Source organism: Podarcis filfolensis, assembly GCF_964270895.1.
Source record: "Podarcis filfolensis genome assembly, chromosome: 7".
In the NCBI taxonomy this organism is placed as follows: domain Eukaryota; kingdom Metazoa; phylum Chordata; class Lepidosauria; order Squamata; family Lacertidae; genus Podarcis; species Podarcis filfolensis.
This window is the reverse complement of record NC_139603.1, coordinates 58053237-58077017: the sequence shown is the minus strand read 5'-3', so window position 1 is coordinate 58077017 and position 23781 is coordinate 58053237. Positions and strand designations below refer to the sequence as shown.

Below are 23781 nucleotides of genomic sequence, written 5' to 3'. Positions count from 1 at the left end.
AAACTTGTGGCAACACAGGAACTGCCTTTTTGTGTTAAGAGCCTCACAAATCACCAGGCAATCAGGTCTGTAGCCCTGCAAGAAGTATAAACCCATCCATCTTCAAATGGAAAAATCCTTGGATGCCAAAGGGTCTTCCTTATATTTTCAAACTCACAACCAGAACTCCAGCTTCATATGGTTGTAATAAGCCATACCTCTACACATAAACACTATATCATTTTTTTAATGTAAAAAAAAAACTTGATACGCCTAGGCAGCTCTATGATTCTGTATTATCAAGGCTCAAAGCCTTGATAATAAACCATCCAAAATCCTTTGCAATAGATGACCTAGCCAGAAGAGTATTTGAAAATCATTCAAAAATCATTCTTTCCATAGATGCCTAACTTCCTGTAAGAGTGGTGGTTTATAATGCCTTCCATATTTGGAAATGCTGTCCCGCACCATCTCAGCATGTTTCACAATCTGTTTTCATGAGTCCTTGCCCAGAATGAAAACCCACAAAGTTCTTTAACTGGGATCCCGATATCTGCTACTATTTCAAAGTACGGAGAGATGCAAGCCCATTTTCTCTCAAGTTTTTCCAGGATGAGCATGGCAACAAGCGTAATAAGAAAAGACGACGTTCTGCGACAGTCACAAAATCTGCTCCTTTCCCCCCATTCTATTTATCTATTCAGATATATTCCATGCTGTTTTGAAAGATGCACAGTTATACATTGTTAGCAAGATTTACATAAACCAGCCACTGCTCAAATCAAAATGCTGCAGAGCTGAGGAGGCTCACCTTACCTGGGCTATGAATTGCCAGAAAGAGTAACCCCCTGCCAAGTAATAAACTAACACACAATTAAGCCAATCTACATCAAAGCATGTTCAGCCTCTAGCAAGTCACTGCATTCCTTGCCAGAATAAAAATGAACTGGGTTAAAGCAAATAATGTTGCACAGTTCAGTGAAATTACATTTCTGTCTCTTGAGTGCAGGTGACAAAGGCATCCCAGGCACACAAATAAAACCCAACCTTTGATCCTTTAGTTCTGCTCTTTCTGACCACAATGGTAATGCCTGCCACCATCACACATTTATATCCCAATCCTTTCTCTGAAGGGATTTGTCCCCAGGGAAGCGCTGTAGCTCAGAGGTCGAGCCTTGCAGGCAGCAGGTCTTGGGTTCAACCCCTGGCCTCTCCAGGCAAGGGCTGGGAGAGTTTCCCTGCCTGAAGCCCTTCAGAAATGCTGCCAGCCAGTTTAGACATCACTGACTACATGTCTGACTGCATTCAAGGCAGCTTCCTGTGTTCCAGAGGTTAATGTTAAGCTGCAGGAACTCAACAGGAAAGTCTCCAAGGACAGTTCATAGCCACACTCACAAGGAGAGTCCAAAAATGCAGGCAGCTGTGTTGATTCACAGAGAACAACTACACTGACAACCCGGATGAGCCATGCGGCATGACTGCACTCTTGTGCATAGTTACGCAGGAGTAAACTCCCTTGAACTCAGAGGGAGTTACCCCCAAGTGCAGGGGTCAGCAACTTTTTTCAGCCGTGGGCCGGTCCACCGTCCCTCAGACCATGTGGTGGGCCGGACTATATTTTGAAATAAAGTATAAACGACTTCCTATGCCCCACAGATAACCCAGAGATGCATTTTAAAGAAAAGCACACATTCTACTCATGTAAAAACACCAGGCAGGCCCCACAAATAATCCAGAGATGCATTTTAAATAAAAGGACGCATTCTACTCATGTAAAAACACGCTGATTCCCAGACCGTCCATTGGCCAGATTGAGAAAGTAATTGGGCTGCATCCGGCCTACAGGCCTTAGGTTGCCTACCCCTGCCCAAGTGCATAGGTTCAAGTTGCAAAACACAGAGCTTTAACAAAAGATCTTCCACCAGATGAAATGCACCATTTAGCTTTCTGCCAGTAACATAAACTATCTTAAAAAGAAGCACTACTATTTAAACTGCTTATGTGAAGTAGAAACCCTGCCAAGAGAAAGAAGCATAAGGCCTCTGCTTGAATATTTTCTTCATTCCCCATGTAATTAGTTTTATTGTGAAAACTATTAGCCACTCTTTGTTGTAAAAATAAAAAAGGGATATCATAGAAGGATACATTTACACAATATCATCGCATTCCAATGACTTATAAAACAGGCGGGGCAAAGATGTCAACAGCCATATTAATAATGGTACCATAAAGCAAGCAGGCTCAGAAGGAAAGGAATGCCCGGGGGCACCACCACCCTTCCTTCTATATGTTAATCTGTGATCAACTAAAACTTGAAAGCCTCATTATCACCTCATCCACATGCCAGAGCAAGGTGTTCCAGCAAGACGGTGGCATTTTGCTCCACCTAGAAGCTACACTTGCCTGCTCTCCTGTTCCAGCTCCACTACACTGCTTCTCACAACAACCTTGCGAGGCATCTCCAGGTAAGGTTGGGAAAGACCCTGTCTGAAACCCTGGAAAGGTGCTTTCACGCAGGACTGAGCCAGAGCGACCAAACTTTCTGACTTGATACAAGGCAGGCTGCTATAAACTATAATTCTAGGTTAGCTTGACAAGTAACAACTTGGCCAGAGCTACTTAGTGGTCTTCATAGCTGAGCAGTGAGCCCTGTTCCAAGTCTAACACTCTACCCATTACACCACATTGGCTTGTGACTCGTCTGGTATGTTCTGCATTCCATAAAGAAGACACAAACACACACACACACACACACACACACACACACAGAGAGAGAGAGAGAGAGAGAGAGAGAGAGAGAGAGAGAATGGAGGCAAAAATGCCTATTCCACCCAAATTGGAAGATTGTCCTGCATAGCGGCAGACCTGTCAGCCGCAGGGCTTCGCCACACCCCCCAGGAACTTTTTCTCTCTCCCCCTTGTTCTTCAGATAATCTCCCTGTGCAACATCCTAAACTCTGAACAGTTTTACAGCTGTCGAGTCGCTAATGGGAACTTCATCTGTGTGTACCCAGCACAAGTGCTGTCAGGAAGAAACCAAATGTCAACCTGAGGTATGCAGCAGTAGCCATAAATATTCCTTTGAACATTTACCATCTGGAACAGTAGATTCTGCTTCGACAGAGAGCTTGGACTAGCCGGAGGGCATTGTCTTTTCTTTTTAAAGATAGTCCCCCTGTCAGGTCAAGTGATGCGAGAACAGAATTTAGATCCCTGCTCAGTTTCTCTCCCTCCACCTCTTGGCACCCAGAAGTTTTCAAGGACATTAATGTCACTAAGCTCGCAATCCTTCCTCACAAATTCTATCCAACTCAGCGGGACTTACTTCTGGAGTAAATATGCACAGAATCAGGTGGTAGGTCAGTTACCTAAAATGCAGCTCCACAGCAGGAAGCAATTAGACTGACATCGCTTTGCGTGTTTATATTCTTGACACCACACCGCTGCACCTTGCCTTGTACCATATTGTATATCTTTGTGGAGACAAGGTGGCTTACAGAACAAGCCTCACCAGCCACATTTCTCCAGATATGAAAGGGCAGCTGGAGCTGTTCAGCCCATGGAAGTTTTAACCCCCATTTACAAGCGTTCTCTTTTTCTGCCTTTAAAAATATCTGGGAAAGTTTCCACCTCTCCTTAGGAGCTTTGTGTGGAAGGGGGTGGAGAGAGAGAGAGAATCAAAACACTCCCATTTTAGTCATTTCATTTAACTAATTAGCAGTTTGCCAATACCCTTATTTGATACTGCTGGAGGGGTTATTTAGGAAAAAACTGCTTTCTTGGAGAGGGTGTATAATCTGTAAGCCAGCCAAGCAGACAGGGGAATGCTAAATGTATGCATTTAACTTGAAAAGTTTTAGGGGTGATGTTATCCGAAGCACGCATCCTCCATCATAACCCCCCTACATTCCTCAAATCTTATTCCAGAAAGGATTAGGCACAGTATCACTTAGAGAATCTCTCACCTGTAAAGGTTGAGAGCATAGCAAAACTCCCCCCACAGCCACCCACCCATGGGAGAGAATAACTTCTCGCAATTCTTACATTCCAACAAGGGATGCAAGAGTTATTGCCTATGCATATTTATTTATTTCAAGGCTAAATGTTGATATTTGGTCACAGATTAACACAAACAAACAAAACAAATCCGGATGCCTCAAAATATATAAGAAACAGAGAGCCAATCATATCTAACCAACAAACCACACATTCTACTTAAGTTGGCAAGTAACGTGCACCATAGGAGCCTGGAGAGCAGTTACAGGTCCCAATCCTCCATTTACCAAGGAAATCCCATAGAGTTCAATGGGTTTACTCCCAAAGCAAGGGGCATAACCGCTTTAAAGCCGGGAATCCTTCTAAGCAGCAATCCCCACATGTGGGGGTAGGAGGCATGTTGGCGAAATCAGCTTCGAGGGGCAGCCCTGAAAGTCGTAGCATTAAACGCAGATTAAGGACCATTTATTTGCCCAAGTCTCTGCATCTTGTTCCTTCCCTGCAGATTTGTTTAAAGAAGGGAAAAAAGAAAAGCCCCTTTCAATTTAATTAACACTTCGGAGAGGCTGTTTAGAATCTATAAATAAATACAGCTAGACTTTAATGATCCGTTATGGTGATGCTACTTAGTTTTCAGCGAGTCGTAAAACTTTCACAAACAGACCTGCAAATGAATTACATCCATCTGCTCCGCGCAGCTGCAAGGGCAGCTCCTCATCTCCACAGCGCTGGGCTGCTGCTCTCAGCTTGCTGCTGCTGCTGCTCGCCCTCCTCCCACCATCACCACCCTGGAAATCCAGCAGGCAGCTTTGCCAAGTCATCGACATACCCCAGCCCAGCCCAGCCCTGCATTTGCCAAAAAGGAGCCCGTCCCGGGGAAAACAAAAACCAACTACACCGGATACCTCTCCAAAAGAAGAACCTGACTTGCCTCTCTGAACCGGCCAAAGCACAAATTCCGCCCCGCTGTCTTTCTTGGCACCCGGTTCCCGAAGATAGCAGAGTTGCGTGCGGGCGCTTTCCAAGGAGAACCCGGCCAAACTTTTTTGTTTCGGTTTTTTTTGGTACTTGAATGATCTACTACTACTGGCAGTGGTGGTGGGGAGAAATGTTAGACCCTGGCATCGCTCTAGGGCGCAACTAAAGCTTCTTTAGCATCAGAAATCTAGGGAGGGGAGGGGGGTCGAAAGCGTGCACGTGGGTGCGTAAAAGACACTCCCCCGCCGCAGTCCATCCCGTCCCCCACCCCACCTTCCCCGCCGACCAGAGGCTGCTGCTGCTGCTGCAACACCTTCTCGAGCGTGACCTTAAAGTGCATCCAGAGTGTCAGGTCTGCGAGGGAAGGCAGGCATCAAGCTCTGCCCGCTGTTATCTGTCAGCTATACAATAGGAGCATTGATAAGACGGCTGCGACCGGCTTGGACCAAGTGCGCCGGGCTAGCATTCCATTCAAAAGCAGAGAGAGAGAGAGAGAGAGAGAGAGAGAGAGAGAGAAGGGTGGCTGGGAAGAGAAAGGGGCAGCACGGAGGGAATCCTCCGCTGACTTTTGTCCCCTTTACCTGGGCGATCTGCCGCTTCCTGCGTAAAAAGGGACCCTCTTCCGCGCTCCCCCCCCCCCCCGAGGAAAGAGCGCGCCCGCGCGCCAAGGCGCCACCTCTCTGGCTGCTTCCTTTGCGCAGCCGGAGGAGACCACCCCGTTCCGCCTGGGCCGCCCTCGGCTCGCCTAATCCCCACTCGAACGCGATGACACACACTAACCCCAACCATCTGTTGAAACACGTCCTCAAGCCCTCGGCGCGCCGCTGTGTCAAGACCGCGGGGGCTGCCCGAGCCAATCGCCGGCGCGGGGTGGCTCCGGAGGAAGCGCCGGCGAGGCAGCAGCGACGAAGACGGCGGCGACGACGCGAGGCTCCAGGTCGGAGCGCGCACTTAAGCCCGGTAACCTGAGAGTTGCCGACAGAAAAAGGGCGGCTATTAAGAAATCCAGCAGCCGCAGGAGCAGGAGGCGAGGGGCGGGGTCAGCGGGGAAGGTAGAGGGGAGGGGAGGCCTCTTCGCCTCCGCCCCCTATTCTGGCTGGGGGGGGAGGAGAGAGAGGGTGGCTTTGCAGGCGGGGGGGCGGTCTTTAGCGCGCCTCCCAACTCCTTGCATTCCCAAAGGACCCTTGGCTGTGAGATGCACGGGAGAGAAATGCTAGGGGGGGGCACCAAAGAAAAAAGCACATGGCTAGGCTGTTGGGAATCTCCAAATAAAAAAGCCTTCCTCCTCAGCTAGAGGAAGAGATCAAAAGCTCCCGCTGGAGAACCTGAGCAAGTGCTAATGCGCGGGTCGTTTGCGCCGAAACGGAGCAATTCGCATCTTGAAATCCTAACGCCACCTTCTCGGGATGGTCTGGAGAGGGGGGGAGAGAGAGACTGCGAGAAGAGCCGGGCTCTTTCTGATGCTAAGGGAGGCTTTGTCCTCTTTACGCGGGTGTAGATCCGCTGAGCTGCAGGCATTTCTCCAGCGCGGATCTCTGCATGTCTGGGTCCGCTGCCTGTGCAAACAAGTGGATTGTCTTTCAAGCCAAGGCGCAGCAGTGACCGAGGGGCAAAGCAAGGCGCCAGCAGAAGGGATCCTATCAGAGCGACGCATCTGTGTAAATGCCCACATTCCCAGGGGGCAGTTTATGCCCAGGAAGCCCCAGCCCACTGAGCTCAGTGGAACTGAGAGTGCAGTCCGATGCAGAACCAGCCTATTCGGAAGCCCCATTGAATTCAGTGGGATTTAACACTCCCGTAAAAGTGTGCAAAGTTATTCACAAGTAAACATGCAAGAGTTCATGCTTCACTTAAGCAAGTTATCTCATTTAAACAACAACAACACACAACTGGCCAAATGAGGTATCTTGTATGATTCTCCTCGCTCTGGATCAGGTCAGAAAATCTCTCTGAATTAGAGAGATGATTTAGCAGAGGTAATTTTCCATTTAGGAGTGGCTTCTATCAACACAGATTTTACATCTGTCTGAGCTTTCCTACCTCTGTGACATCTGTCTTGTTTGTAAAGTGGACCTAATCATTAGGAGGGTGATACGAAGGCAAAGGAAATACATTCTGTAACTAATAAAAAAACCCAAAATCCTTATTTGCATGTTCTGTCAAATAAGCAAGTGTGGAAAGAAGAAGGGAGAGAAGTCTTTTGAGTCTTTAAAGATTCATTCTAAAGTGTCTGACTTGACACTTCGTTAAATCTGCATTTCACATGAGGACAGATGTTGGATTTCTTTGAACTGGGAAAGGAAATTCTAAAAAGAGAACTGTCATTAAAAGTGCAAAGCTCTAAACTGTAGAAAGACTTGCAAATATGATCTGTTTTAAGCGACGAGTTAAAAGAAAATGATCTGAAAGCCCAGAAACACTTATTCAGTTTGCTTCATTTTTGAAATCAATACATGTTAATGGAAGATATGTTAGACCCACATTTCATAATAAAACATTAATTAAGAGAGGTATATTTTTGTGCCCAGCTGGTAAATGGGGAAAATAAATAGTTCCTCATTTCATTTGCTTCAAGTTCTTCCTAGAAGTGATTATATGGTGTCTGTTTCAGCCTATTAAACTGCAACCGCTTTCACAGATGCTGGTATTCACCACAATACAATTCCCTAATCTTCTCAATCCAGGTAAACAAGGAGCAGGGCAATATTTTCAATGATGGTAAGTGGCAAGGCCAGCTAAACCTATTATCCCTTGGGTATCATAAGAATTTAAATAGTGCCAATTAATGTTACAGGGCAAACTTTGTTTTCTCTCTCTCTTCTCTCTCTCCCCCCCCCCTTTATTTCTTTCCCTACCAGACTGTGGTCTTGAAAGTCTCTGGATAACCTTGTCCATTTGGAAATCCCTGGAGGCATTCTGAGAGCTAGTTTGTTTTACATTCTCTTCGACTGTTCTCTGAGTACTAAGTAAAACCTAAGAAGCTGCAAAAGGACAGACGTAACAGTTTCACCCCTACCGTTTCAGTAACACCACATCAGAAGTGCATACTATTTGGAGACATGGGAAATCCAAAATATTGCAAACAGCTGTTAGAAAAGATAGCCAGTACTGAATTAAGCAACAGAGACAGAACAGGTGAAAAAAGTTTACTGTTGCTTTGCATACTGAAGCACTTCAAATATTTTTTTTTACGAACAGATGCTCAGCAGTTTGAGGACAGAGAAATGAAATTGTTGTGAGTTGTCCGCAGCCAAGGGATAGGGTGTAATATAAACAGTGATGATGTAAATACAATTAAATGGTAATATTGGTAAAGTGGAAATATTGTTTCTAAATTTGCTGTGGCACGTACACACTGACTATGTTTAAGCCCCCCCCCCCATGATGCTGATTTTCCCTTGCTAGACCTAAGGAGTCCCTAATTTTGTTAGTTTTTAATGGCAATATAAATTCAAACGTGTCCATGCAAGCATTAATGAAATACTGTACTAGCAAGCTGGCCGTCGAAGGGTAGCAGTGTATATGGGCATGTGCTTTAGGAATGAATGAGACCGTGCATAATAAGTGGTCTTATTCTTCACCACCATGTTTGCTGCCTGTGACCCTTAATATTGCTCAAGGTGATTATTCTATGCTGCACTGCATTGGATACAGCATTTTTCTTCATACACTGCCCTCTTCCTCCACACTAGTCCCACAACTTCCTCCCAAGTTTCCCCAATATTTTCAGCAGAATCTATTCATATATTCAGATGCAAGTCCTAACTGGGAAAGGGAAGAGAAAACACATTTCCAGGAAGTTCAAGGATCCTTCATGAAGGTCAGAGCAGCAGGAACACATCTACTCGGAACGATGGAACTTCTCTTTGTACGTAAGAGAGATTTTAGAAGATATGGGTGCATACTACTAGATCATTGATAGATAATCCTCAAGTCCCAGTGATCTAAATCAATCACAAAATTAATTTTGTAGCACCTTAGAGACCAACTAAGTTTGTTATTGGTATGAGCTTTCATGTGCGTGCACACTTCTACAGATACTTCAGATACTTCAGACCGATACGGCTACCTAAAGGTAAAGGTAAAGGGACCCCTGACTGTTAGGTCCAGTTGTGGACGACTCTGGTGTTGCGCGCTCATCTCGCTTTATTGGCCGAGGGAGCTGGCGTACAGCTTCCGAGTCATGTGGCCAGCATGACTAAGCCACTTCTGGTGAACCAGAGCAGCACACGAAAACGCCGTTCACCTTCCTGCTGGAGCGATACCTATTTATCTACTTGTACTCTGACGTGCTTTTGAATTGCTAGGTTGGCAGGAGCAGGGACCAAGCCACGGGAGCTCACCCCGTTGCGGGGATTTGAACCGCCAACCTTCTGATGGGCAAGCCCTAGCAAGCCCTTGGCTCAGTGGTCACCTACCTGTAACTAAATCAATCACTTCTTCTATGTTCAGCATTCTCTTATATTCTCTATTTATTCAGTTCTCTTATTTATAATACGCCCCCTGAAGGCACTTCAGTAAACAAGGTCCTATATTATATGGATGGGAAAGCTGATATACACACAATTTTGTAAATCTGTTGGGGTTTTTTTTACGAAAGAATGCAATTTCCTTAAGAATTAAATTAGAAACATCCAGTTCCACAAAGGAAAGGCTTCCTGTAACATTTAAGCTGTTCTAATGAATGCCATTTTGGGAGAATTTAGGAGAATTTCAATTTCCCAGATGCTGTTGTACATTTTTTTAAAAAAACTACACATCTCTTATAATCTGTAATAACCCCATTCCACTCCCTGTTTGCTGATTTCTTGCCCATTCCTCTCATGCTTTAGTTGATTACTAAACTCCAACTTGAGTTCAGTAATCAAAGCATGAGAGAAAGTGTCAGTTCCCCTTAAATTTAGGAAGAGTCATGGATCCATTTAAATAAGTTTAAATGGAGTCCTTCCATTGCCGGTTGTGTGTGAATACTGCATCTTTGCATGCTCTTGCATTTACTATAGAACCAGGATTGCCCCTACCATTAGACAGAGTAAAGCAGTTGCCTCAGGTGGGAAAGGCTGCAAGGCGATGAGTGATGGTGAGAATTTAGAGCACAGAGTTCACCTAAGGTAGCCCAAAGTCTTAGGACAGTGGTTCTCAAAGGATGTGACATGCCACACTGGTGTGCCAGGAGATTTCAAAGCCATTCAAGGAAATATTAAACATTTCAGTGTAATATAGTATAGTATTAATATTGTTTAATTTATTTGCAAAATATGGATATATATCTTTTCAAAATCTTTTCTGTTTGTTTTCCAGTGCATTTCTTATCAATAAAACGTTTAGTGTGGTGAAAGCAAATTTTTATTATGAAAATATGGCCGAGAGTGAAAAGGTTTGAGAACCATTGTCTTAGGGCGACCCTGTATGGAACATGACTCAGCTTTCCAGGCTTGAAAAAGAGCTCTGAGTATCTTGAAAGGTTGTTTGATCTCTCAACACATATTTGCACATTGTATCCGAACGTTGGGTTTTTCTCCTGTGAAGCTCATATGAGGAAATGTTTTAGCAGTCTGCTCTGCTCAAACTACCCACCATAAATGTGAAAAGGAAAATGGAAATCCTAGCTAGGTCAGAATGACCTTGTTGAGATAAGATTTAGAACCAAATAAATAATGTCCTGCTGAAAAGAAAATCAGACATGCAAGATTCATTGTTGGCAAATTCAGTGTTGTAAAATGCTCACTTTTATTCTCGTTCCCACAGTTAACATCTTACAGTAACCACCAGGTCTCTGTAAGAAAGTGTGTTAAGCGTCCCTCATCTTGGTTCACTTCCAGATCTGTATTCTGATTAGTTTGCACAAAGTTTGCAGGGAGGCTATACTGAATCCACTGTTTACTGAGCATTCACTCTGATTTGTTTACTGGGACATTAGAGAAGTCACATAAAGTTGGCTTGTTGCAGAAGAGCAGCAAGATTGACTTTAATTGTGCAACCTGAATTTGTCAGTATACCATAGAATCCTAACCACAAAATACCAACTGTCTGGATGTGCCCTTGATCTAAAATGAATTTCCTACTTTCCCCTCCTCTTCCTTGCACCAACGTAGGAACTACTATGTAGACAGTTTCAAATCTATCTATTTAGCTATTCTTCCTTTAGTTTTCCTTATTAATAAGTATGTCCTGTGACCCACAGCTGCAAATGGTGCTGAGGTGTACAATGTTGAATCCAGTCTCGGAATAAAAACAAGTGAGGAGGTCAACAGGTCATAATAAATGGCATTGACCACAAGCCTTTAGATATCACTGTTTCCAGCTACATACAGCCTGGCGAGAAGGTTAAAGGGGAACTGCAATGGTTGTCAATCCTATTTTTGTCTTTCGCCTTAAGCATCATCTGTTATCAACACATGTGTTTTTTTAGTTGCTTCAAGCTTTCCGCCCTGCATAGGGAATTGCTTGTAGTGGTTCAGGGCCCAGGGCAATGTCTGAAGGTGCAGGACACAGCAACTAAGCAGGTGTAAGCCATGGCACTGTCTTGGTAAGACACACCATTTGGCAACTCTTTGTACGCTGCTTTGAGGTCTTTGAAGTAAACAGTTGGATATGAATATAGCAAATACGTTCGCTTCCTAGTATGCCCATGCAATCCAAAACGAACAGGAATTTTATCTCCCGCTCCCAAGAGAAAGTGCTGAAGTGTCAGGTAAGAGTATGAAGTGTCAAATAACAAGCTTGTTCTGTACATGTCTACTCAGAAGTAAGCACCACTGCATTCATTGGGCCCTACTCCCACATTGATGTATACAGGATTGCAGCCTTCCAGAGCATAGTGCTATACATGTTTACTCAGAGGTAAATCCCACTGTATGCCTTGGGGCTTAGTACTTTGGGCTGCAATCCTAATAAAGTCTACTCAGAAGTAAGTCCTATGGAATTCAGTGGGGCTTTCTCTTAGGTTTGGATTTTTCCTTGGGGTTTGATGCCTTTCTCATGAATGAGCATGGCTGCAAGGCAGCCAAGATTTAGGGTGAGAATTCTTCTCCTAGGTAGGCTACTTTCCTTATGGTGTACAGGTACTGTGAAACAGACAGAACAGCTAGAACACAAGTAAATGCAGTGTTTTATGAAAAATGCATAAGAGCAAATTATTAGGCCTACTTTGTGGCAGTGAAGATGACAAAGCGATCCCATTTTTCTGCTGCCATTGTGTCCACAGGTAACCCTCTAGCAAGGCTAAAGGATTACTTAAATCAGACAAAAAGGCTGGAGGTGATAGAATACTGATAGAAGACCTTTGCAGCCTGTTTTCCCAGTAAAGTGGTTCATATTTGTTCTGCACTTGACTGTGCTGTTAATACAGATTCCGTGAAGGTGTCCAGAGCACTGTCTAGTCATATAGCTTGGGATAAATTTCAGTGAGGATGTGGGAATATACATTGGAAGGGTTTCAGTCAACCACCTGTATACTTGACCCTTGACCCATATGACTCCATGCCATGTAAGCATGGAGCCCTAAAGCATTTGAGGCCTAAATACTTGACTGAAGGAGGGCTTTCCCTATATCAAGCTACACTAGACTTAGGCTGCAATCCTAGGCACACATACCTTTATGTATTTTTTACATTTATGTTCCACCTTTCCTCCTCTTAGGTCAGGATAAGAGATAGTGAGCGGCCTAAAGTCATTCTGTGGGCTTCATGGCTAAGTGGGGATTTGAACCCTGGTTTGCCAGTCCTAGGCCAAACCACTACACCACACTGGAATATGCCCCAATGAATAAAATTATGATTTATTTCTGAGTAAACATTGTGCTCGTATAATATGTATTTTCCCCTTAGTGCACCAAGTTTCAGATTCTCCAGGATCCCCTGCCTGCCCGCCTTCTAGTTTCTAAGTATGAAGTTAACTTTATTCAAGCTAAAAATCTGGGAGTAAGCCATACAAAACATGGCAAAACATGTAGAACAGTCATTTTAAGAGTGTTAAATGTGAACAAACTAAAAACAACTGATCAGAATTAAATCGCTTCCTTTAGCCAGATCTCGCCATCTTCATTCCTTCCCAGCTCAGCCTGACACAAACCTGGCTCTGAACTGGAACAGAGAGATATGAGAAATCCACAAACCTCCACATAAATTTCTCTTATCAACATTCAGCTTCAACATTTTTCCCTTGAGCTCGTTTCTATTATTACACGGAGCTGAGGTACCACTTTCCTAAGAAAACAGTAACAAGGGCAACATGTCTCTGGACAGAGAGCGTGGGAATGCACAGAGTTTAATATACCAGCTCATTTCCCTCTTCATCCAATAGCAGTGAGAGGAAATGAACACTATTCATGATGACAACTGATCGCTTAAATTCAGTTTAGGAAGGTGATGCAAGTAATGCAATCCTTTGCATGTTGACTCAGAAGCAAGTCCGGTTTATGGCCACAGAGCTTCCTCCCAAGTAAGTGTGCTTAGAATCACAGCCATAGGACCCAACCAGGCATGCACTAAAATGTTGTGCATCTTGTTTATCCTTAACTAATTATAAGGGTGGAGCAGCAGAGTTCTCACTCTTAAGGCAACCTGCAAAGGAGGCTTATCTCTTTACTCCCCAAGCAAGATTGGAATGGAAATCAGTCTTTTCCACCCACCTATCATAACTAGGCGCCTTAGGGTGGAAAGTCTCCACTGGCACCAGTAAGGGACTTCCCAACCTACCCAAGGCTAAGCCAGGCAGGGGTCCCCAATCTCCATTCCAAATCTTGGTGGAGGAATGAAGAGATAAGCCTCTCCTTCCGGCATGCTGCCTTCAGAGTGAAAAATGGGCTCTCCCACCCCTGTAATTAGTTAGGGGAAAACAAGGCACAGCAGCTGCTTGCTAAACATTCAAGTGCATGTCTAGCTTAGCTCTCCAAGTGCCATCTGTGATAACCCATCATATGGGGCATAATGGCCAACTGGAAATCTATACCCTGTGCAGAAGTGTCTGGATATCCCATGTTTGCTTGTTTTAATCAACTGACAGCCCGAGGGGCAGCTGCTTTGCATGCTGGGAAAGTGGTGCTTTGGGAGAAGGCTTTAAATAATGTCCTCCTTTGCTCTGATTTAAATTATCTGTGTGGCTTCAGGAGGGAGGGAGAAATATGATTCAAACCAGGGAAAGGGAGGGACAGATTAAACATCCTTTCTCAAACTGCCATTTCCCTGGTCTTCAAACAGCCCCATAGGACTGCTCCTTTGTTTCTGTTTTAAATGGGAGATTGCAATCATGGTTTTCCTATTATTATTTTTTTAAAAAAAGGAGGGGGGATGGAAATGTACATGGTGGGTGGTTGCGTGCTTGTGTTCCTCACTCCTCCCCCCACCTTGTGCATGGGTGTAGCCAGGATTTATTTGGGGGGGCAGGATTTATGTTTGGGGGGGGACAGAACCGAGTTATCTGCGACACAATTGGTCAGTTAGTTAAGTATTTTTATTTACATGATTTGGGGGGGCAGATGTCCCCATCCCCCCCCAGCTAAGCCTTGTGCAAAATGATATAAAGCAATGAAAGAGAACCTCACATATAAGCAAAGACGATGTGTGATTAACGGCATTCTTTTATGCATGTCTCCTCTGGAATAAACCTATAAAAGAACTTGCTTCCAGGAAGAAGCTAACCTGGAACCAAGCCCTGCTGAACACAGTAGGATTTACTTCTGAGTAACCATTATACAGCACTGTGCACTGCAACGGTGTAATCCTTACATGCATTTACCTGGGAAGAAGCCCTACCGATGCATAGTAACATGACAAAGTAGTGTAGCTTCTCTAATTCTGCCAGCACACTAACTAAAAGCATTAGATGTATGAACTTTCCAATTTGTCTGTGAAGACAGGGTAAGCGAACATAAGAAAAGTCTGCTGCCGCAGATCAAACTGACAGTGGCCAGTGAGGCAGCTGTGAATAGCTGACAGTCGGGCAGGAAGGCAAGGTCACCCACTGAGCTTCATGGCTGAGTGAGGACTGAACCCAAGTCTCCCAGCTCATAGTCCAACAATCTAACCACTACACAACACTGGGTTTAGAATCATTGAGGCCTGATTCTGCTCATGCTAAACCTCTGAAATCAATGCAATTTATTCCCATATATAGGATTGTAGCCTTGGACAGGGCTGTTTTTCTTCTTTTGGCAACATATTCTTCTTCTTCTGGTCCTGTTTTTTGACTGTGTCAAAGGCATTAAGCTTGACATAATTCTGACAGACAATGAGGTTCTTGTAATGAATTGTTTCCTGTCCCCCAGATACATATGAAACCTAAATTCCATACAGAGATTTTAAATCAGCAATGCTTTCCCACAAGACATGACCACATATCAGGCTGCTATTCAAACATTTTTAGTCATTGCTTAAAAGATAGAAGGATGCAGTGGATTTACACAATGGCTTTTCCATCACTACATAATAGGGTTGCTATCTTTTTCCAGTACCTTAAGAGCACCTCGGGAGAGAAATTTAGTGGACGTTTTAGGCCACTGAAAGCAAAAACCCCATACACGTCTATTCAGAGGTAAACCTCATTGAATTCAATGCCATAAACTCCCAGGTAACTGTGGGATTGTAGCCTACATTTCTACACAACCGTCTGCCAATATAAGCAAAAAGGAAGCCTTAATCGTGGTTTCTACGTCTACAACAGGGTGGATTTTTAAAGTCACCTAACAGTGAAATCCACACAGAGGGCTTTTGCCCAGAATTCTGGGCCAAATAGAACTATCAAGGTAAGGGGGAAAAAAACCCTGTATCAGATATAGAGTAATTTTGCACCTCTTGATTATTTTAGCCTGAGACACAAACACTGCAAACAGCTTTCCCAAAGCATTTTCTGAAATCTAGGCCCTGCTAGGGGCAAACGTGCTAAGGCTGACCCTTTGAACTGTCCATTCTTTGTGGGCAAAAGTAGCACAATGCCACTACTACACACGGCTCTATTGCAATGCATCTCCAAATGAAAGATCTGCGAGAAGCAGATGGGAAGCAGCCGCATGAATGCACTCACTGATCCAGTAACTCTGTTAAAACAATGTTAAATATGCTTTCTTAATAAAATGATTGGGGGTGGGGGGTTCTTTTAAGTATACAGAAGACTTCTGATGAGCGTGGAAACTTATATATATATATTTAAAAAATGTTGGCAAGTATAACTTCAGTGAACTGAAGAAAGAATTTGACAAGTCAAAGACTTTTCTTTAAAAAATGAAAATCAACTCACTGCCAGCATTATTTCTCCGGTGGCTGGAGGCTGGGATACCCTCACTTTCTCCACTTATAAGTGTAGAAATTTATAGTGATTTTATGCAGGTTCTACAGGCTCCAATGCATGCTGGGTGGATATGGTGGATGGATATTCTGGTGGTTATAGTCCCAAACATCTGGAAGGAGCCTGGTGGATGAGGGCTAGCATAGAGCCAGTTTTGGAGTGGAGCCCCAAGTGCCTTTGCCAGGGTGTGAAAGTCCCCACGGGTCCCCACTCACAAGATCATGCTGAATGATTTTCATGGAAAGAGCCCAAACTTTGGCTTTTCCCATCAAATTGCTGCAGTGATTGGTGACTGGTGCATCAGGCAGAAGTCTTCCCTGTGCAGGGAGACTCAAAGTATTTTATAAGGTGAAAGGTGAAAAAGTTAAATTCAAAAGGGATCCCCCCCCACTGCACTGAAAAGGAACAATTCATGAAGATCTCGAAGATCACATTTCAGGACTACGTTTCTTCTTTACTCTCTACCTTGCCTCAGCTCAGCCCTCCCTCCACTGCAAAGTTCTGGTCCCAGTGCCCAGTACGTAGAAGACACAGTAGTGTCAAGTTGCTGGGTCCTAGAACTGCCCCCCCTTTATTCATTTGTCTTGACCACAACAGCAGCCTTTTGCTGCCTCTTCCTCCATTTTATTTCTATAGTCAAGATAACACTGCTATTTAATGTGTTTAAAATGTGAAAATGCAAGTGTTCAAACTGAGTATTTATTTTTTATCAGGACTGACAAATCTTGCCCTATTACACAAAGAATGTAGACGCAGTTCTAAAGTATGGAGTGGTGGGGAGAAAGGAAATACAGTATGATAAATGTTAATTGTGTGGGACGCGGGTGGAGCTGTGGGTTAAACCACAGAGCCTAGGGCTTGCCGATCAGAAGGTCGGCGGTTCAAATCCCCGTGACGGGGTGAGCTCCCGTTGCTCAGTCCCTGCTCCTGCCAACCTAGCAGTTCAAAAGCACGTCAAAGTGCAAGTAGATAAATAGGTACTGCTCCAGCGGGAAGGTAAACGGTGTTTCCATTTGCTGCTCTGGTTCGCCAGAAGCGGCTTAATCCTGCTGGCCACATGACCCGGAAGCTGTATGCCGGCTCCCTCAGCCAATAAAGCGAGATGAGCGCCGCAACCCCAGAGTCGGCCACGACTGGACCTAATGGTCAGGGGTCCCTTTACCTTTACCTTAAATGTTAATTGTATGCTCCACAACTGAAGTATTACACATGGCCATCTCAAGATCTATTCCTTCCCTAAGACCTTTAAGTCCAAGGTCTAAAACAACCTGGTTGCACCAATGAATTTGAGGAGCCAGCATTTCCTAGGCAGGTGGGTAGGATGTTATTGTTCTGGGGGTGGTGAATCTTTTTGTCCAAACTTTCCTTGACCCATAAACTTAGATCCTTTTATTATTATTTTTAAAAATAATTGCTTTGCTCATTTTATGATGCCTCTTTATTCTTATGAGACTGTTTTATGACTTTTGTGGTGCATATGTTTTTTTGTATACTGCTTGGAGATTTTCAAATATTAAGCAGCTTAGAATTGTTTTTCAATAAATAAAAACAAATCTCTCTGCCTTCCCTCCTCTACTGCACCACATCTCTCTTATTCAAAATCAAGAAGCCAATTTTATAATGTATTGATTCAGCCTGGTAAATTCAAAAAAATGTTAGCTATTGGGAACTCTACCAAAGTTTTGTATCTTTTCTTTTCTTCTCACTCTCTTTTTTGAAGTTAAATCATCATTTATTAGGCAGACAACACAAATTATCACTTTGATTTCTGACTCTGCGCTTGTGCCTTCAGCACCTTGAAAACAATAATCTGCTCCCCAATAAGGAATGTTTTTTGATTCTGTCACGAATGCATTTAGCACACATGGAACCACCATAGGATCTGCTAACATGCTTCTTTGTTTTTGACAACCTCTTAAGAACTTTAGGGTGAACAGCACGAAGTCCTCCTGAGCACACGCCGCATGCAGACTTTGGTGGCTTGCCAACTTTCTTGGTGTACAATCCTGTTACCTGATGTTTGGGATAGTCTGGTCTTGTTAGAGACTGTGTTGTAGGAACATCATGTCTCCATGCCCCACTCCAGCCCCCATTGCTACGAATGGAAACGATCTTTTCCAGAACACAACCTTTCAGTTTAAAGGCACGTACTGGTGACAAGTGTTTTGTCACATTGTGTGACAAAAACGCCTTACAATGTCCCTACCCACAACATGGGAAATTATAATATTCTGTGAACAAGAATGCTAACAAATGCCTTAGCAGCAGTGGCAGTAAGGCTAGTGAGTAAAAGCACCAGTAGATTAGCCATCCCACATCAACCATTATATCATTGTCTTAACGCAAGGCATTTAGTGGTCCTGTATCAACAGCTCTTCAAACCTTCCACTAGCAATGGGCAGTGTAATTCTATACATGTCTACTCAGAAGTTACTTCCATTGAATTCCATGAGGTTTACTCCCAAAAAGGTGGACGTAAGATTGTACAAGTGCTCAATCCTGTCCTTGGCACAGACTATGTGGAGAGGGGTTATACCTAAATTGTGTGTGCCATACACTGGGCCCAGGATTAAACTAGGCCTAGGTTCAAATGCCATGCAGCCATCTTGTCCCAGCCACAGGATTAAACTGTATATTGAAAAAGGAAGGCCACTGTGCTACTTAGCTATCCCACGTGGCTGATAAAGGAAGACAAACTGGTCATAAAATACATTCCTTATCTGAATTTGGGCCAAAATCTACATTATAAAAGATTTGGAGCTGATGCCATTCCATGGGTGATATCCAGTCACAATCCCTTTTGAGCCCTGAGGGTTGCATTTCCTAATGGGAACCGCATAACAGTGAAGGGTGAGTCCACATGTAAAAATGGACAAGGCAAATGGGTGTGACTCTTACCTTTCTACAATAGATTACATTCCAGCCATGTAAAAATCAGAGGTTTCCTCACACACACCTCCAGGCAAGCATTCCTCCCAGGCAAAAGTAATCAAGGAGGTTTGGCCTGAGAAGACTCCCAGGGGCTGAAGGCCTGAGGAACCCCAAAGTCAGAGTGGAGCCATTGAAATCAATGGACTTACATTAATCACAATCACCTTATCCATTTATTTCACTGCACCTTCTCTGCCCATGATTTAGTGGGATGCCATCTCATGTCTCTTTCCTTGTTTCCCTCATAATGTCAAATACAAAAATGTGTAATACGACTCTTGAACTGCCCATCTGTCCCTGGGAAGATGCATCCCACATTATTTGCAATAGACTGTTGCAGGGTTGATAATGTAGAGGGCACTGCCTTTTATAATACCCACCCTTATAATGGTGTGTCTCTTACAACATCTACTTTTACCCTTAGGGATATTTATTAGTATATCCCTCAATTAAAAGTGTGAACCTCTGTTTGAAGCATTAAAAAATCAACAAAATATCCGTCTATTAAATGTTGTTAGTTGGTGCTGTTTGCAAAGAAAGGAGGACTGTAGATGCTTCCAGACTCAGACCCTCTTTTGGAAAGCACAGCCTAAAGTGGCTAGAAGAAACTCTTTCTTATGCTAAAGAGTCCTTGTTAGTTTAAGGGAACAAAAGCTTTGATTATAAGAGTAAATACACATGAAAATACAGAGTCAGTGGCTTGTTCTGAATAACTTGCATCAGTGCAGGTTTCCAAATAAAGATTTAATTGCATCCACTTGCAGCAATTATAATATCAAAGCCATGGACTTTAAAACACACACACACACACACACACACACACACACACACCAGAGGGTTCTCATACTCAATGACTGTTTTGCAGTGGGTTTTGAAAACAGCCTAAATGCAGTTATAATGAGCAAGCTCTTCAAAGCAGTTTTAAGAAGAGTAACACAGCAGTCTGTGGTTTGAGAAATCAAACTTGAAACAAAGTCATAGCCTTCTTATCATCCGTATTTTGCTCATGTGAATATCTGGGCGAGGGGGAATGGAATGCCTCAGATAAACATGTGCCTTCAAATGTGGGCAAAAAGAGTTTTTCACATTGAGATCCAAGCATCGGTGCTTAAAAATGACTGGATAGCAGGAGTAGATGGCGTAAATTTAATCTATTTCAAAAAAGATTATAAATGAATGAGGGAGGGTAAGATTTGCATCAAAACAAAACAAAGCAATAGTCTTTATTCTCTCATCATTTATTCCCCTCCCCCTCCCACAAATCTTTGTAAGTGAGTTGTGGCAAAAATATATATATCTAAAAATCATAACTCACATTTTGCTTTGCTGTTGTTTGGCCAAATATGAGGCAAGGTGTGGCGACTGCCTTGGGTGGCAGGATCCACAGGGGCAGCAACAACTGCGGTGTGCTCCTTTGAAGCTGGATTACACCAATGCTATGAGCACCGCAACCCCAGAGTCGTCCGCGATTGGACCTAATGGTCAGGGGTCCCTTACCTCTACATCGGCCTCTTGGTGAATAGGAGGCATTGCTGCTCACCTTCCCCTCTTGTTCCCAGTGTATTTCCCCCTTGTTCCTCAATAAGATGTTCATTCACCCCTTCTTCCCAGGCAGGGTAGGTGGGATGCTGCCATTTTGTGGTTCTCCTCAGCTGCCAAAATATATTGGGCTGGTCCTGGTTGTAAAACCATATAGGAAGACACAGTACTGAATGGTACATGCCTATACGTGTAGCCAAGTGTTTAGAACTAGTGCTTTTCCTGATTTGCCTTTCGAAAGATTATTCCTGAAAAGGGGCAGGAAATGTGTCCCAAATAGATAACCTTCTGTCAAAAATAAGTTTTATCTTTAAATATCAAAAAGCATCTGTCACTCTCAGCTTTGCTTGTTAATCACTGCCTCTCATAACTGAACTCTGGGGATAGTGTAAAATTGTTTATTTGAGGAGGATAATATAGTTTAATCACCCTCTTATGATGAGTATTTGGTGATATATATTCATTGTGTAATCAGTGCTCCAATTAAAATCCTCCAGTAATGACAGCTAATTTAATACACACACATGAAGGACTCAAGGAAACTGGGGAATTATAAAATAGAGACCAAAAAGGTAGTAGTCAAGGGGGACACAAGAGCATAAAACACCATGATTCTAAAGCAGAATTTGCTGTTAGTGTTTTGATATGGGTGGTTTTTATTTTATTGGGTATTTTTATATTGAAAGGTGGGGTGGAAGCACTTTGAATGAATACAGTTTCCCCATGCTGAGGGGAATGTTGAAAACATATACAGTCCATACCTTGGGTTACAGATGCTTCAGCTTGCGTTTTTTTGGGTTTTGGTGGTCGCACATGTGTAGAAGCGCTAAATCGCGCTTTGCGCATGTGCAGAAGCACAGAATCGTAACCTGCGCGTGTGCAGACATGCCGCTGTAGGTTGCGAACGTGCATCCCACACGGATCACGTTTGCAACCCGAGCATCCACTGTATTCTTATTAACTTCAGGGCTGGCCTAGGACATTTTGTGGCATGAGGTAAAGAACAATGTGGCATCCTTGTCTATTCCATGTATGAAAGTAAACTGGACTATCAGTTGAATCTTATGTCACTACTGATGATGGGTCAGTATCTTCTACTGCACCTGAGGATAGCAGGCTAGATTAGAGGGGTTCAGGGCAGGCTCTATGGCACATGCAGCTTTATTCTCCCTTGCCACTGCTCCCAGCATCTTCCACCAGAGACAGCTGCCTCACTATGCCTAATGGTAGAGATGGCCCTGAACGTCATAAATCCACTCGAGTCTACCATTTAGATATGTCCTCTAAATGCTGTCTTGAATGTAATATATTCACTAAGGGATTCTTCACTAAGGGAGCCCCAGATCAGTCACAGGTTCACTCAGCACTAAACTGCAGTCCTATGCACACTTAGGAGTCAGTTCAGTTGAACTCAGTGAGATGAACTCCATCAATCTCCTAGGCTGCATCTGAAACCTATTGATTTCTTAAAGAAGTAAGGAAATTGGGAACTGGAGGATAAAATAAATCTAACTCACACATCTTTGAGACATTGGATGCAACTGCTGACTTCAAAAGAGCCTGTTTCCAACCACAAGTTGGTTTCCTATCAACTTCACAGTGCGATGAAGCAAACAGAATGCTGGGCATTGACTAGGAAAACCTAGCCTCTAATCCTTCTACATTCACCAAGCTGGTGACTTTAGGCAAGTGACTATCTCTCAGCCTATTCTGCTTCACATTATAGTTGTGAGGCTAAGGGGGAGGGGTGCTCTGACTGTGTACCCCCTCTTCTTCTTCTTCTTCTTCTTCTTCTTCTTCTTCTACTACTACTACTACTACTACTACTACAACAACATGCTTACAGAAAACTTATTGTCTATGATTCAGATATTACAAAGATGTTGATCAGTTTTCCTCTTATACTTAAGATCCAAATAGGAAAAAAATATTTTTGGAAGCTGCCCCCAAAATGAATGGGAGCAAATTCAGGGGGGTAAAATGTTAAATTGTCCAATCTACATATTGATTTAATCTCTTCCAGGCTTCTCACCCATATTTAAAAGCTTCTCTTAATTGTTCCCTGCCTTCTGCCTGAACAGATAAGGAAAAGCCTGCACACCTGTCTTTTTCTGATTACCAAATAACTTAACCAAAGAAAAACTATAGTAATTGGGCATTTAAATATACTTGTACATAATTAACTGAAGATCCTTATTTAAAACATGTAATCACTTTCCACTTATTCTAACAGCAAAATTTCTATATTGGGTTTCCAAACCCATGTTTGAGCACCAAATTCAATGTTTTGCATAATTCACCTCTGAAGGCAAAATGTTTAATTTAATGCTCTTGAATAGAAACTAAGGGCCAAACTACATATAATGATTTTTTAAAAATAAAAATAAAACTAATAGCAGGCTTTATGTGAGAAGGGATTGAATCATACAGGAACGACAGTGCGTAGGAGGCAACCCCCCACAAACCTCCACAAACCACAGGAAGTGACAGATTAAGTGTCATGTTAAATTTGGCTCTTAAGCATTACTAATGGATGCAACATTTTCATACAACGTATCATTCCCAAAAGGAAAGGTTGCAACATTTGGGACTTCTTAGTTTAGAGAAAAGATGAGTAAGAAGTGATAAGTTTATAAAATTATGCACGGCATAGAGAAAGTGGTTAGGGTAAAAGTTTTTCTCCTCTCATGACACTAGAAATCTTGGATTGGATGCTGGGCTCAAAGCATTTCACAAAAATCACAAAAAGCATTTAAAAACAACAAACATTTCAATCGCTATAATACCACACGCTGTAGCATATAAAGAAAGCGACAACTACAAATTCATAAAAAGAATTGATATAATTCAGTAAAGTCATATATAATCTTCTCCCTTTGCTGCTGCCTTTTTGTTAGAGTAGGGGGACACACAGTTGCCCACCTGGTCTAATTTCACAGGTAGGGAAAACTGAGGCTGCTCTGAGCCTGACGCTTCCCCCCGCCAGGCAACCTGCGATGGCTCTGGCCAAGTCTTCTCTGCACCCCTAGCCTCCCCCTCTGCTCTGATCATGAGCCCCATCAGCCTCTCTGGTCC

The 23781-nt window shown here is 43.3% G+C and overlaps 1 protein-coding gene across 10 annotated transcripts in view; it reads right to left on the bottom strand.

The window, feature by feature from the left end:
- SULF1 (sulfatase 1) overlaps positions 1-19190 on the bottom strand; it is a 115283-nt gene extending 96093 nt beyond the window's left edge. For 2 of the 10 annotated variants that reach the window (XM_083623234.1, XM_083623229.1), the window contains exon 1: positions 5734-5943. The gene's annotated coding sequence lies outside the window, so the exon portion shown is untranslated. Of the gene's footprint in view, positions 1-4639; positions 5701-5733; positions 6052-19134 lie in introns of those variants that run through there. The other 8 variants (XM_083623233.1, XM_083623236.1, XM_083623227.1 and 5 more) reach the window with 8 other exon arrangements.
- Positions 19191-23781: the final 4591 nt, after the last annotated feature.